This window comes from Notamacropus eugenii, chromosome 4, assembly GCF_028372415.1.
Source record: "Notamacropus eugenii isolate mMacEug1 chromosome 4, mMacEug1.pri_v2, whole genome shotgun sequence".
Lineage (NCBI taxonomy): Eukaryota > Metazoa > Chordata > Mammalia > Diprotodontia > Macropodidae > Notamacropus > Notamacropus eugenii.
The window spans coordinates 20,382,116-20,394,786 of NC_092875.1; the positions used below are offsets into that span (position 1 = coordinate 20,382,116).

Sequence of the window (12,671 nt, forward strand, 5' to 3'; positions counted from 1 at the left end):
CCAATAGCATTCTCAGTGTAGTTTGGAAACAGACGATGATGGTATCGAATGCCATGACTAAATCCTGCCGGCCCTTAGTGCCATTGCATGAGCACCTGGCCTCCCCTGCTGAGGTCTAGTGATAATGCAAGGCTAATTTTGCCTCCCCTTATGATCATGTTGGTTGCTAGAGAAACCAGTAATACCCACCTAGGCCCATACCAGCCAGCCAGCCAAAGGCTGGAATCCTGTTGCCAGTCTAAAACAAAGACATATGTTGTCTTTGGTGCCTCCCACCTCCCACCACTAATCTCTCTCTCTCTCTCTCTCTCTCTCATTCTATCTCTCCTTTCTTCCTTCTTTCCTCTCCTCTCTTCTTCTCTCCTCTCTCTCTCATTCTATTTCTCTTCTCTTCTTCTATTTCTTCTTCTCCTTCTGTCTCATTCTATCTCTCCTCTCTTCTCTCCAGGGTGACAAAATATTGAAGGTCTTCTTCCATTTTACTCCCTTCTACACCTTCTATGGTAAATCCATACAGATCTCTTTGCTATTTCTCATACACAACACTCTAGTTTTCATTTTTGTTCCTTTGCACTGCCTCTTCCCCAGGCCTGGAATGCCCTCCCTCCTCATCTTTGCCTCTCTGGATGTCTGGTTTCCTTCAGGTGCCAGGAGACCTTTCCTGGTCTGTCCAGCTGCTAAGTACCTTCCTCTCTGAGATTACCTTATATCTACCCTATATGCATGCATGCTGTTATTGCGTCATTTCAGTGGTGTCCAACTCTTAGGGATCCCATTTGGGGTCTTCTTGGCAAAGATAATGGAGTGGTTAGCTTTTTTCTTTTCCAGCTCATTTTACAGAGGAGGAAACTGAGGCAAACAGGGTGAAGTCACTTGCCCAGGGTCACACAGCTAGGAAGTATCTGAAGCTGTATTTGAACCTGTGAAGATGAGTCTTCCTGACTCTTGGACCAACACTCTATGCACTATGATGCCACCTAGCTGCCATACTTATAAATCTGTTGTCTTGAGGCCCACTGGGGCCAAATAGAACAAGTGTAAGCCCCCTGTCATGTGACAGCCTTGTGGAAATAACACTGACCTTCAAAGCATAGGACCCAAGTTCAAATCTCAAATCTGTCTCTTACTTCCTGTGTGACCTTATGGAAGTCACCTTACGCCTCTGGGCCTAAGCTTCCTCATCTACAAATAAGAAAGAATCAGATGAGATTCTAAGCTCTAAACTCTCTTCTGACTTTAAAATAATCCTAAGTATTTGATGACAGTGATCTTATCACTCCAATTTTCTCTTTTCTAGGCTCCGCAGTTGATCAATGGATCCTCATAGGGGATGGGCTGCAGAGCATTCAGCATGCTGATTTCTCTCCTCTGGGTGTGCTCCAATTTATTAAAAATTCCTTCTTGAAATGTGATGCCAAGGGCAACTCAGAATGCTCCAGATATTTTGAGAAGGAATTATGGCCATATTTTGAGAAGGAATTTTGATAAGTTCTGCCCCTCTCCTTGCTCCTTCCTCGCTCCTCTGAAGTCAAACAAAGTAAGTCTAATCCTTTTCCTTGAGACAATCCTTCAATCAAGGAAAACAATGATTGCAGTCTATTTCCATTATGATCTTCCCAGGCTAAACATACTCCATTCATACATTCTGCACACTCCTGTTTGCCCTCATGGGACTTGACGAATGAGTAAATAAATGTTTTATAAACAAATGCCTGTTAAATTGAATAGGAATTGGAGAACTACAGAGAATTTCCAGCAGTGCCTAAGACAAACTATTGAAACTCAAGAGTCAGAAGAGGGCCTTGGGGAAGTGTCCATCATTTCCATCCCACCAATATGGACCACTGATCAACCACCATTGTCAGGAGAAGATATGTTCAAGAGACCAGGGAATAGGAGAGCCCCACCCCTTCCTTCCAGCCTATGTGTCCGGCTAATGTTCAGAGAATCAGTATCTACGAGATATCATTTGGCATCTACCTCTGAAGGTGTTGAAGCCTCTATTTCCTCCTCAGTAGTCGCAGCTCCTGAAGACCCCACAAAGGAAGTCTTCCATCTCAACAACCTTAATACTATCAAATGGGTCAAAAAAGAACTAATATGATTTTGTTAGTGGTAGTGATATATATGAGGAGGTATGACCATCTCTTTGCTACTCCCTTGAAGGACCATGGGACCTTTCCATCTGATTTGTAGCTTCAAACTTCTGGCCATGTTTTCCTCCTCATTAGAATATGAACTCCTAGAAAGCAGGCACTGTATGTACCTGACTTTTTATCTGTACCCCCAGCTCTTAGTTCACAATAAGTGCTTAATGAGTGCATATTTTATTCATTCAAATAACCAGAGTGCCCAGAGGGCTGCAGATCTAGGAGCTGAGGAGCCTTGAAATCCATCAAGCATCAGTGGATAGAACTCTAAATATTTAGGCCAGAAAGGAGACTTAGGAGAGACACTATTGCTAGATCAGAATAGTCAAAGAACTGTTACGTTGTTTTGCTTGGCTCTACAAGGAGAGAATTAGGACTGGTGGGTAGAAGGAGCAAGGAAGCAAATTTCTGTTCGATTTAGGAGAGATTTCTAAACAAGGAGTACTTCCAAAAAATGGAATGGGCTTTGGGAATGGTTTGGGAAGTCATGGTTCTGATCAATGGTCCTTGCTGATTGGAGGCTGAGTGACCACTTCTTAAGGTTTATGAGAAGAAGGGGATTTTTGCTTTGAGTCCAGGTTGTACTGGATAACTCTGAGATCCTATGATTCTAGCTAACATCTGCCTGAATCCCAGGAAGAAGCAAACTTAGAATTTTATGGAGACTTCCAAAGTCACTCTGTAACATACTCACCAAATGGTCATTTCCCTTCCTCTTGAAGGCCTCTAGTGACAGGATACTCACTCCTAGTGTGTATCATCTCTTTATGAAGTGGAAAATGGCAATGAATTATCATTTAGCTTGTTCTTCTAGAAGATGAAATGTTTCTGTACCTTTTATCTTTCCTCTAAGATCTATTTTTTCAACTTTCTTTGAACTTCCAATTTGGGTGTGGGTCTTCTAGGGGAGATTTACATGGGTCTTCACATGTTAAAGGCTTGTCTGTTAAAGTATTAGGAATTTGCCTAAATAGTCATGATGCGGTGAGCATGAACACAGGTCTCATTGACCCACCAATACTAATATTACTATTTAGAAGCTGCCTTTTCAACTCTCCTTGGCAATATCATAGTTAAACAATGGATACCAAATCAATCTGTCTTGAATTGGGGGTAAAGAACATCGATTTACCTGCTCCTCTTTTGCTCCAGTCAAGACAATGGACCTTAGGAAGAAGTAGTTCCCAGTCGGTCACTTTTCTATTATGAATCACAACTGGCCCACAGTGAATCATGTGGACTGCATCTAGGGGTGACTCTCTGTCCATTAAAGAGGCATAGCACCCTCAATTCAAATCTGACTCCTTTCTTAGTCAAGGCACACCACCTCCATCAACCTGCAGAACCGGCAGAGCTGGGAATGTGGATCAGGTGTCGTCCTCCCTTTGGAGGATGGGGCAAAACTGAGGAGCGACCTTGCATCCCAACGTGATAAAATGTGACCTGAAACATGGGAATGAATTTGGTTCAAAGAAATAGCAGGGCTTCAAGATGAGGCTTTTCTGCAGTTTCTCTTTCCACCTTGTTCTCTTTTCCCTTGGGTCAATCACAGGAACAGAGGCTCCGATATGTTCCCAGACCCTCTCCTTTGCCCCTTCTTTTCTCTTTGGTTAAGACAGAGAGCTGCCAGGGACTGACTCCCTGAACTGCCACCTCTCTTTTAAAGGACCCAACTATAGAGTGTCCTGGGTTTTGCAATTCTCTGTGGGCAGAGGTGGACAGATGGCTACTTCCTGTCCTATGTGGAAGTGAAATAAATAATATTATTTTGTCTTTTCCTTGTCTCCCTCTGCAAGGAGCTGGGAAGTCCATGGGGCCTCTAGACAAATAGGCCCCACCCAGATCAGGTAAGGAAATTAGTTATCAGACTCTTTTTAGAAATAATTGTGTGGCTCACTTTTCTAGAACTCTGTTTTCATTATAGAGGAAACATTTACATAGATTTGTATGGTTTTATTTGAGCTGAAAAAATTTCCCCTACAGTCTATCCACTACTCTCTCTCTCTCTCCCTTTTTCTCTCTTGCTCTCCTCTCTTTTTCTCACTCTCCTCTCACTCTCCTCTTCTCTTCTCTGTTTTCTCTCTTTTTCTCTCTTCTTGCTGTCTCTCTTTCTCTACTTCTCTCTCTTCCAATCTGGGCATGATGATTATACTTCTAGGGTTTTCTCCCCACTATAGAATACTTTCTCTTCCCTTTGATCTTCTTTGTGCCTAAAAGAGGCCAGAAAAAGTGGTCCAAGCAGGGCCATCTTGGAGATTTTGGTATATGGATTAAATTTGAACTAGATGGAAGTAGGTGAGTATAAGGTGAGGAATCTAAGCTTTGACCACTCCTGTGCATGGCTGAGATAGATGACAGAGTCAGGATTGCTAGGAAGGATGAGAAAATTGACAGCTAGGATGTTAAAGGGAGCAGAGAATGGGGCAACAAAGGAGGAAGCTGTGAGCGTGGTACTGAAGGTGTTGGGGAGGAGGGAGAGTGACCTAGAGGTCACAAGATAACAGCATCAAGGATCTGGGCCAAATGGAGTGGACTTGAAAAGAGGAAAAGTCGTTGCTGAATGGTAGTGGCAGAAGGAGGGTCAGAAGGGGGCAAGGAATATGCCAATGCCTCCTGCAGCCTTGGGTATTTGGGCCTGAGAGAAGGAGCAGCCAGCCTTGGAGGAGGAGCCTAGAGATGTGATGCCTTCAGGAGGGAAGGAGCTGTATGGCAGCAAGTACAAGACAATGGAACAAATCTGAGAGGAAGAAATCTAGGATGATAAAGAACTAAAACCGGAGGAGACATTGAAGGTCATTTTACAGGTGACAAACCCAAGGCCCAGAAAAGTGTGGGTTTGCTAGCCAGATAGCTCATTCCAAAGAGGTAGGAGATGAGAGTGCTCTGAGGTAGCCCAAGAAAGAGGCTTGGATCTGCTTGAGGCAGAAAGTAGCCCATCAGAGGTGGGAATAGTTATGGAAACATGCCCCACCACGTTGGCATCTGGGGTTCAGCTTCCGTGGCCTCACAAGAGTTCTGTCCCTGGATCAAGTTTGCCTCCTGATCACTTGATTAACTGATTCTCAACAACAATGTGTGTGTGTGTGTGTGTGTGTGTGTGTGTAATAACTCTGCTATAACACATCCAGATGGCTTCTCTACTCTTTTTTAATAAACAGCTTGGAGCTGCCAGAGGCAGTGGGCTGCCACCAAGCTGACAAAAGTCATTTGTGTTCCGCTGAGGTCCTGAAAGGAAGATGATGTTAAAAATTTGTCCTGGGCACATAATTTATATTCATATACCTGCTGGGCTGGTGACAGCAGCCATCTGCCCCTGTTTTAAATGGATGCATTGGGGTTCTGACCCTCAGCCCCTCCTCTCTCAAAGGCCAATGACTTCATGAAAGGGAGTGAGAGGAAGAAAGAGAGTGAAGAAGGGAAGGAGGGAGGGAAGAAAAGAGAGAAGGAAAAAGGAAAGAAAGAAGGAAGGAAAGGAGGGAGGGAAGGGAGGAAGGAAGAAAAAAGGAAGTAAAGGGAAATGGGAAAAGATAAGAGAGTAGGGATGTAAGGAGGAAAAAAAGAAAGAGAGGCATGGACCAGGGAGAACAGAGGAAAGAAAATGTAGAAATAGAAACAATAGGTGGAATCATGAAATCTTAAAACTAGAAGGGACCTTCAAAGCCATCCTGTCTTATTTTATGAATGAGGAAGCTGGGGGGACCTAGTTAGGACAAGTGATTTTCCCAAGGTTCTACAGGTCAAACTGGGATTTGAAACCAGGACCTCTGGCTAAATGTTATGTTCTTTCCCTTGACAGCTGGGTGGTGCAGTGGATAAAACCCTGGGCTTGGAGTTGGGCACATCTGAGTTTCATTCCAGCCTCAGACATGAGCTGAGCGAACCACTTAACCTCAGTTTCCTCATCTGTAAAACAGGGATAGGAAAGCACCTATGTCTCAAGGTTGTTGTGTGCATCCAATTCAATAATATTTGTAAAGGGCTTGGCATAGTACTTGGCATATGGTGGGTCTTAATAAATACTAATTTCTTCTTTCCTTCCTTCTTGGTTTGTTATAGAAGAAAGAGTCCTGGCTTTAAAGTCAAAAGCTTCAAAAGACCTAGGTTTGAATTCTGGCTCTGTGTGAATAGGTGCAGGTCAGTTCCTCTCTCTGGGTCTCAGTTTCCTTATTTGTAAAAGGATTTGTAATCATCCTTTAATTTAATTTGTTTAATTAATCACCATCAATTACCCAATAAGTATTTGCTGTTTTTTATGTGCCCGGCACTGTGCTGGGAATTGGGGACACACAAAGACAAAAATGGAAGAGCCCCTGCTCTGAAGGGGCTTACATTGTAACAGGGCCAATGCCTAATGTTTACAAAATGGTTATAAGGTGACATCTGGCTGTCCCCACTGAAAGGCTATGCCTCTGTGATGCTGGGAGAAGGAAGGAAGGAAGAGAAAGGAGGGAGGGAGAGAGGGAAAAGGGATACTGAACATTCCTGGAGGGTATTTGCTTTCCAAGTCTTTGAAGTAGAAACAAGGGGGGTTTGTGGGGACAGCCCTGCTCTGGATTGGCAGGGCAGCCTCAGGCAACAAGCTGCAGGTGGCAGGGCTGAGAGGGTAGGGGACTGGTGGGGAGTGAAGCTGCCTGGCGAGGTTCTGCAGGACACTTGGCCTTGAGTAAGAATATAATGAAGCCCCTCAAAATCAGCCTCCTGGGCCTCCTGGAGCTGCAGCTGCAAAGTAAGGATGAGCCACATTAAAGTCTGCCCACAGACAAATCTGCAACTCCCAGGAGCAACCAGAGGGCCTTGATGTGGCCCTGGGGCAGAGGGAGCAGACAAGGCATCTAACCCACAGGTGCTAGGGGAGAGCTGAAAGGGTTGTACCCACAGTCTGAGCCCTGTTGGAGAGGCAATCCCCCCACACCCCCATTGGGGAAGGGTGAGCAGAATGAGGCAGGCTGAATATACAGCCAGGAAGACACAGGGAGGCTGGGAAACCTGGTCCTATCTCCTTCTGGGGATGTCAGCCTGGTAATGGCTGGCTGCCTTTGACATCAAATGCAAATAAAGATGCATTGCAGGGAAGATTGAAAAAGAGTGGAGAAAAGAGAGAGGGTAGGGAAGGGAAGGAATGAGAAGGGAAGGAAAAGGATGAATAGAGGGACAGAGGGAAGAGAATGAATGGAAGGCTTGTGGAAGAAAGAGAAGTACAAAAGGAAAACTGAAAGAACAGAAGGAGAGAGAAAGGAGTAGAGAAGAAAGAAAAGGATGGAAAGGAGAGAAAAGAGGGAAACAGGGTGGAAAGGAAGGGAAACAGAGGAAAATATAGAAACGGAGAGAAAGGAAAAGAGGGAAAAACAGGACAGGAGGAAGAAGCAATAAAGAGAAGGAGGGAGAGATAGGAAGTAGAGAGCAGAAGGAAAGAAGAGAGATAAAGGAGAGGGAAGAAAGAATAGTAAGAGAGAACATAGGGAAGAAGAGGAGGAAGAGGGAGGAAAGGGTAAAGGAAAGAATGAAAAAAGACATAGAAAGAGGAAGAGAAAGGATGAAAGGGAGAAAGGAGAACAGAAAGAGTGGGAAGAGAAGTGAGTGAGAGATCAGGAAAAAGGAGGGAGAGAAGAAGAAAATAGGAGAGAGAGGGAGAAAGGAGAGAAGAAAAGGATGAGGAAGAGGGAAAAGAAAGAATGAGATAGAATAGATAAACATGACAAGAGAAAAGTGATTGAAAGAAGAAGAGAAAAGAGGGATAAATGAAAAATGGAAGAGAATAGAGGAAGGTATGGGAAAAAAGAAGGGAGGGACATAGAGAAAAGAAAGGAGAGGAGGAAAAAGGGAGAGAGGATGAGGCGTGAGGGGCAGAGGAAGAGAAGAGGGGCTAAGAGAAGAGTGATTTCTCTCACTCGAGAGACAACCCCAAGGGAAGAAGAGGTTTGCTTAAACAGGTCACACCTGTGCTACTTAATGAAGATAAATACCCCCATGATGAAGTGATACAAAGCCCGATGGGAAAATGGCAATGCCAGGGCTTCTAGAAACAGGTCTGGTAAACTCAGCTTTTTGTAGCCCCTGTTGTAGGCAGTGGCCAAACTCCAGGATCTGCCCCTGAGACGGTCAGCACTCCCCATTGGGAGGAGGGACAGAATATCAGCTGACATTCATGGACCCCTCACCCATTTCCCTCTCCTATCTCAGATGCTTGCTCACAACAGTCCTGAGAGATAAGGACCGTGGTTATTATAATTATCATTGATATTATTCCATTTTACAGATGAAGAAAGTAAAGATCAGAGTATAAGGCATGAGCCCAAGAGCACACACAGTTGGTAAATTTCCAAGTCAGGATTCAAAGCCCCATCTGTCCAGAAGCCCAGCCCAGCATTCCCTCTGCTCCCCAGCTACATGCCCTATCAATGCCCAACAAAGCAGCAGCGGAGGGTCTGGCTTTCACTGAGGCAAGGAGACATCTGACCAACCAGAGTGCAAGCAGTTAGGGCTCTGCCCAAGGCTGGAGCAGTATGGCCACCCTGCGCACTTCCCCCAGTAAGCTCCAGATATCCAGAGTTCTCATCACATCCCTCCCTCAATGTCAGCCCATCCCTACCAGCACCAAGAGTTCAAGTTAACACCCCTGGATTTAACATCAGAAGCCTTTAACTGAATAGCAACTGCTGACTGAAGGATTTTAGAATCCAAAGACATGGGTGTGAATCCTGGTTCTGTGTCTTCCTGTGTGACTTTGGACAAGCCCCTTCACTTCTATGACCCTCAGTTTCCTTTTCTGTAAAATGAGGGGATGGGACTAGAAAGTTTCCAAGGGTCCCCTCCAGCTCAGCATGGATGATCCAGTCCTGAGCTCTTATCACCTTCCAATGGGCATTCCCTTTACTCTGGAGATGGCACACCTACTGTAGCTGTTCATTCAATTCATTGTCTCTGAAATCTTGAGGCAGAGATGGCTTGTTGTACAAACACATACACACACACACACACACACACACACACACACACACACACACACACACACACACATGAAATAATCAATTACCCTGGGCAAAATTGCTTAGAGTTTTTTCAGTCATTTTCAGTCATGTACAACTCTTCATTACCCCACTGGGGGTTTTCTTGGCAGAGATACTGGAGTGTTTGCCAGTTCCTTCTCCAGCTCATTTTACAGATGAGGAAATCAAGGCATACAGGATTAAGTGACTTATTCAGTCACACAGCCTGTAAATGTCTGAGGCTGTATTTGAACTCTGGAATCTATGCACTGCCCCGCTGCTTAGAGTGCTAGAGGCTGATTCTGAACTTGAAAAGTATATTGAAAAAAGTTTCAGCAAGCTTGTGTTACTGAGAGATGCTCAGCACCCAGGCTCTAGGCTGGTGCCACCCTCTGCAGCTAGCTGCATCTCTCATCCTTCAAGGACCAAGGCAAACCTTTTTCCCTTCATACACTCATACACTCCATCCAGGAAATCTTCCCAGACTCCAGCCAAAATGACCTCTCCCTTATCTGAACGCCGCCAGTCTTTGCTGTCTGGATCACCTGGTGAGTATGTTTGTGTGTGTGCACCCTGTACCTGCAACTAGAGTGAAAGTTTTCTCTCACTTCAATTTACCTTGGATCTACTCTCTACATACTAGATAGGTGGTACAGAGGACAGATGACTGGGTCTGGAATAAGGAAAACCAGAGTTCAAATCCAGTCTCAGACACTTACTAGCTGTGTGACCCAAGGTAAGTCACTTTACCTCTTTTTGCCTCCATTTTCTCGTTTGCAAAATGGGATTAATATCAGCAGCCATCTCCCAGGGGTGCTGTGAGGATCCACTGAGATAATATTTGTAAAGTGCTTAGCACATAGTAGGTACTTAATAAATGCTTGTTTCCTTCCTCCTTCTTTACCAGAACAGCTCCCTGCTCCACCTTGTTTCTTTGGGAGGTCATAGTTGGATAGAGCACAAGGGAAACAGAGAAGGAACACGGGATGAATGTGGGGGATTTTAAGTACTTGGCTGGAGACACTTTCCATGAATCTGAGGGACCATCATGGGAATGGGGCACATTTCTGCCTGTCTTACTTTTCTTTCAGGTAAATTCTTTTTTAAAAGTCCAACAAATTTGCGAATAATTCCAAGCCTAGGTCTTTCTCCTATCTTTCTCTTTCAATCTAGCCACACTATTACTTGAGACATTAGACGCTCTGTCAGGAGCTAGCAGGTCTCCCCTGCCTCAAGGACTATCATCTAGGCCATGGGCAGAAAGAAACATTTGCCAGGAAAGCTGAGTAAAAAAATGGTTGTGACAAGGCAGGCCTGAGGACTGAACTCCAGAAGTCTGGAAAGGGGAAGAGGTGGATAGAAGCTATTGAGGGAATTCTTTATGGATTTCACTCTGTTCTTTCTCTGGACCCTCTTATCTCCATTACATCGTAAACTTCCTTGGGTGGACACCAATCACAGTGTTTCATCAGGATACAGTGGGCCTCCTAGCCTGGGATTCTAGCTCCAATTTGGAGGAACCAAACGGTCATGAAAATCAAAAGAGTGAAAGCATTTTTAAGCTGAATTAGAAGAGAGCCATACAACAAATTTGGTGGAGGGCTTGACGAAGTCAGACAGGAGACTGAGATGTCAACAAAGCCTCATGATGACGTTGTGAAAAGTTTAGTTGGAGAACCTGGGTTTATCAAACCTGGTTAAGAAAAAACCTAGCATGAGAAGGATGGCCACATTCAATTATCTGAAGGGCTGTTATCAAGAAAAGGAAACAGACTTATTCTGCTTGACTCCAGAGAATATAGCTAGGAGCCACAAATGATGTCTCAGAAAACCACATTTTGGCTTAATGGAAGAGATTTAACTTAATATTCTAAGGATCCAAACTATTCACAAGTAGAGGGGCTGCCCTGGGAGGTGCTGGTTCTTCCTCAGAGGAGGTTGGATGATCAATGATGAAGAATGTTGGAAGCCTCCTATACTCCTGCGTTAGGTTTGAGTGGGTTCAATGGCCACTGGGGAGCCTGTCAGTTCTTAGCACAGTGCCTAGAACATAATGGGTACTTAATCAATGTTTGTTGATTAATTGATTCTGAGATTCTGTTGTCGGTTGTTGTTGGAATGACTTAGCTGTCTGTATCATCAGCCTCAAAAGATGAGGATATTCCTCAACTTCTATGTCTTATTAAGAACTCATTACGTATACATCTTCTGGAATTTACCTAAACATTTCTTGAAGACAGTTCCCAACTTGTATGGGCCACCTCTTCTAGCTATCGCTAGCATTAAAGGGGCAGCTCATCTTCCTGAGTTTAAATATGGCCTCTGACACTTACTAACTGTGTGATCCTGGGCAAGTCACTTCACCTTGGCAAATGAAATGGAAAAGGAAGTGGCAAACCACGCTAGCACCTCTGCCAAGAAAACCCTAAACAGCGTTCATGAAGATTTCAGCATGACTGAAATGATTGAACACCAGTTAAGATTTGCAAAGTATTTTACAAATTAGCTCATTTGATCCTTACAAAAACCTTGGGAGGTAGATTCTATTATTATCCTCATTTTATAGTTGAGGAAACTGAGGCAGACAGAGATTCAATAACTTGCCCAGAGTCACACAGCTAACAAATGTCTAAGGCTGGAGTTGAACTCAGGTCTTCCTGACTCCAGGCTCCCTGCTCTATCCATTATGTAGGTGACATCAAACATCCCTACTGATGCATGTTGACCAGAAAGTAACATTATCTATCTTGCTAATTTTGTTAAACATTTCCCAATTACATATTAATCTGATTTGGTGGCACCCAAGAGTTTTGAAGGCTAAAAAATGAACCCCTCTGTAATATAGAGCCTGGCTCTCTTCTAATTCAACCTAAAAATTCTTTCACTTTTTTGATTTTCTTGACCCTTTGGTTCCTCCAAATTGGAGCTAGAATACCAGGCTAGGAGGCCCACTGTATCCTGATGAAACACAGTCTTCACCCAAGGAAGTTTAAGATATACCTCCTTATTGAGGTGGGGAAAGGCAGTGTGGTTTTTATAATTAGAGCACTGAACCTTGGATCCAATAGGCCTGGGTTCAAATTCCACTTTAGGCATTTACTGTCTATGGGACCATGATTATGTGGAAAGGAGGCTAGATTTTGAGGCATTTCCTGTCTCTACTGCTTATTCTCCATGTCATGTTGGACAAGACCTTTCCCTACTTTGGACTTTTTTCCTCATTTGTAAAAAGGGAATAATAATCTTTACACTCTTTACTAGCTTGTTGTGGTAAAAGTACATTAGAGAAACTAAAGGAACTATGCAAATTAGGCTTATATCTATTTCATTCTCTATATTCGATAGAGTCTATCGGTCATGGGACAAGTTGACATTCTTTTTTGCCTTTATGAATAAAGGTCAGCATTCTATTGATTTTTTTTTGTAATTGAATGAAATGTCAATTTCTTTTGGTAACTAAGATATAAGCTTATCTTCTGCAGATTCATGAAAAGCATCTTTGGGATAATTCTAGTAGTAGGATTATGGAGATGAC

The 12,671-nt window shown here is 43.8% G+C and overlaps 1 protein-coding gene across 1 annotated transcript in view; it reads right to left on the bottom strand.

The window, feature by feature from the left end:
- MYO18B (myosin XVIIIB) overlaps nucleotides 1–12,671 on the bottom strand; it is a 339,875-nt gene that overhangs the window by 7,626 nt on the left and 319,578 nt on the right. The gene's annotated exons all lie outside the window — the stretch shown is intronic.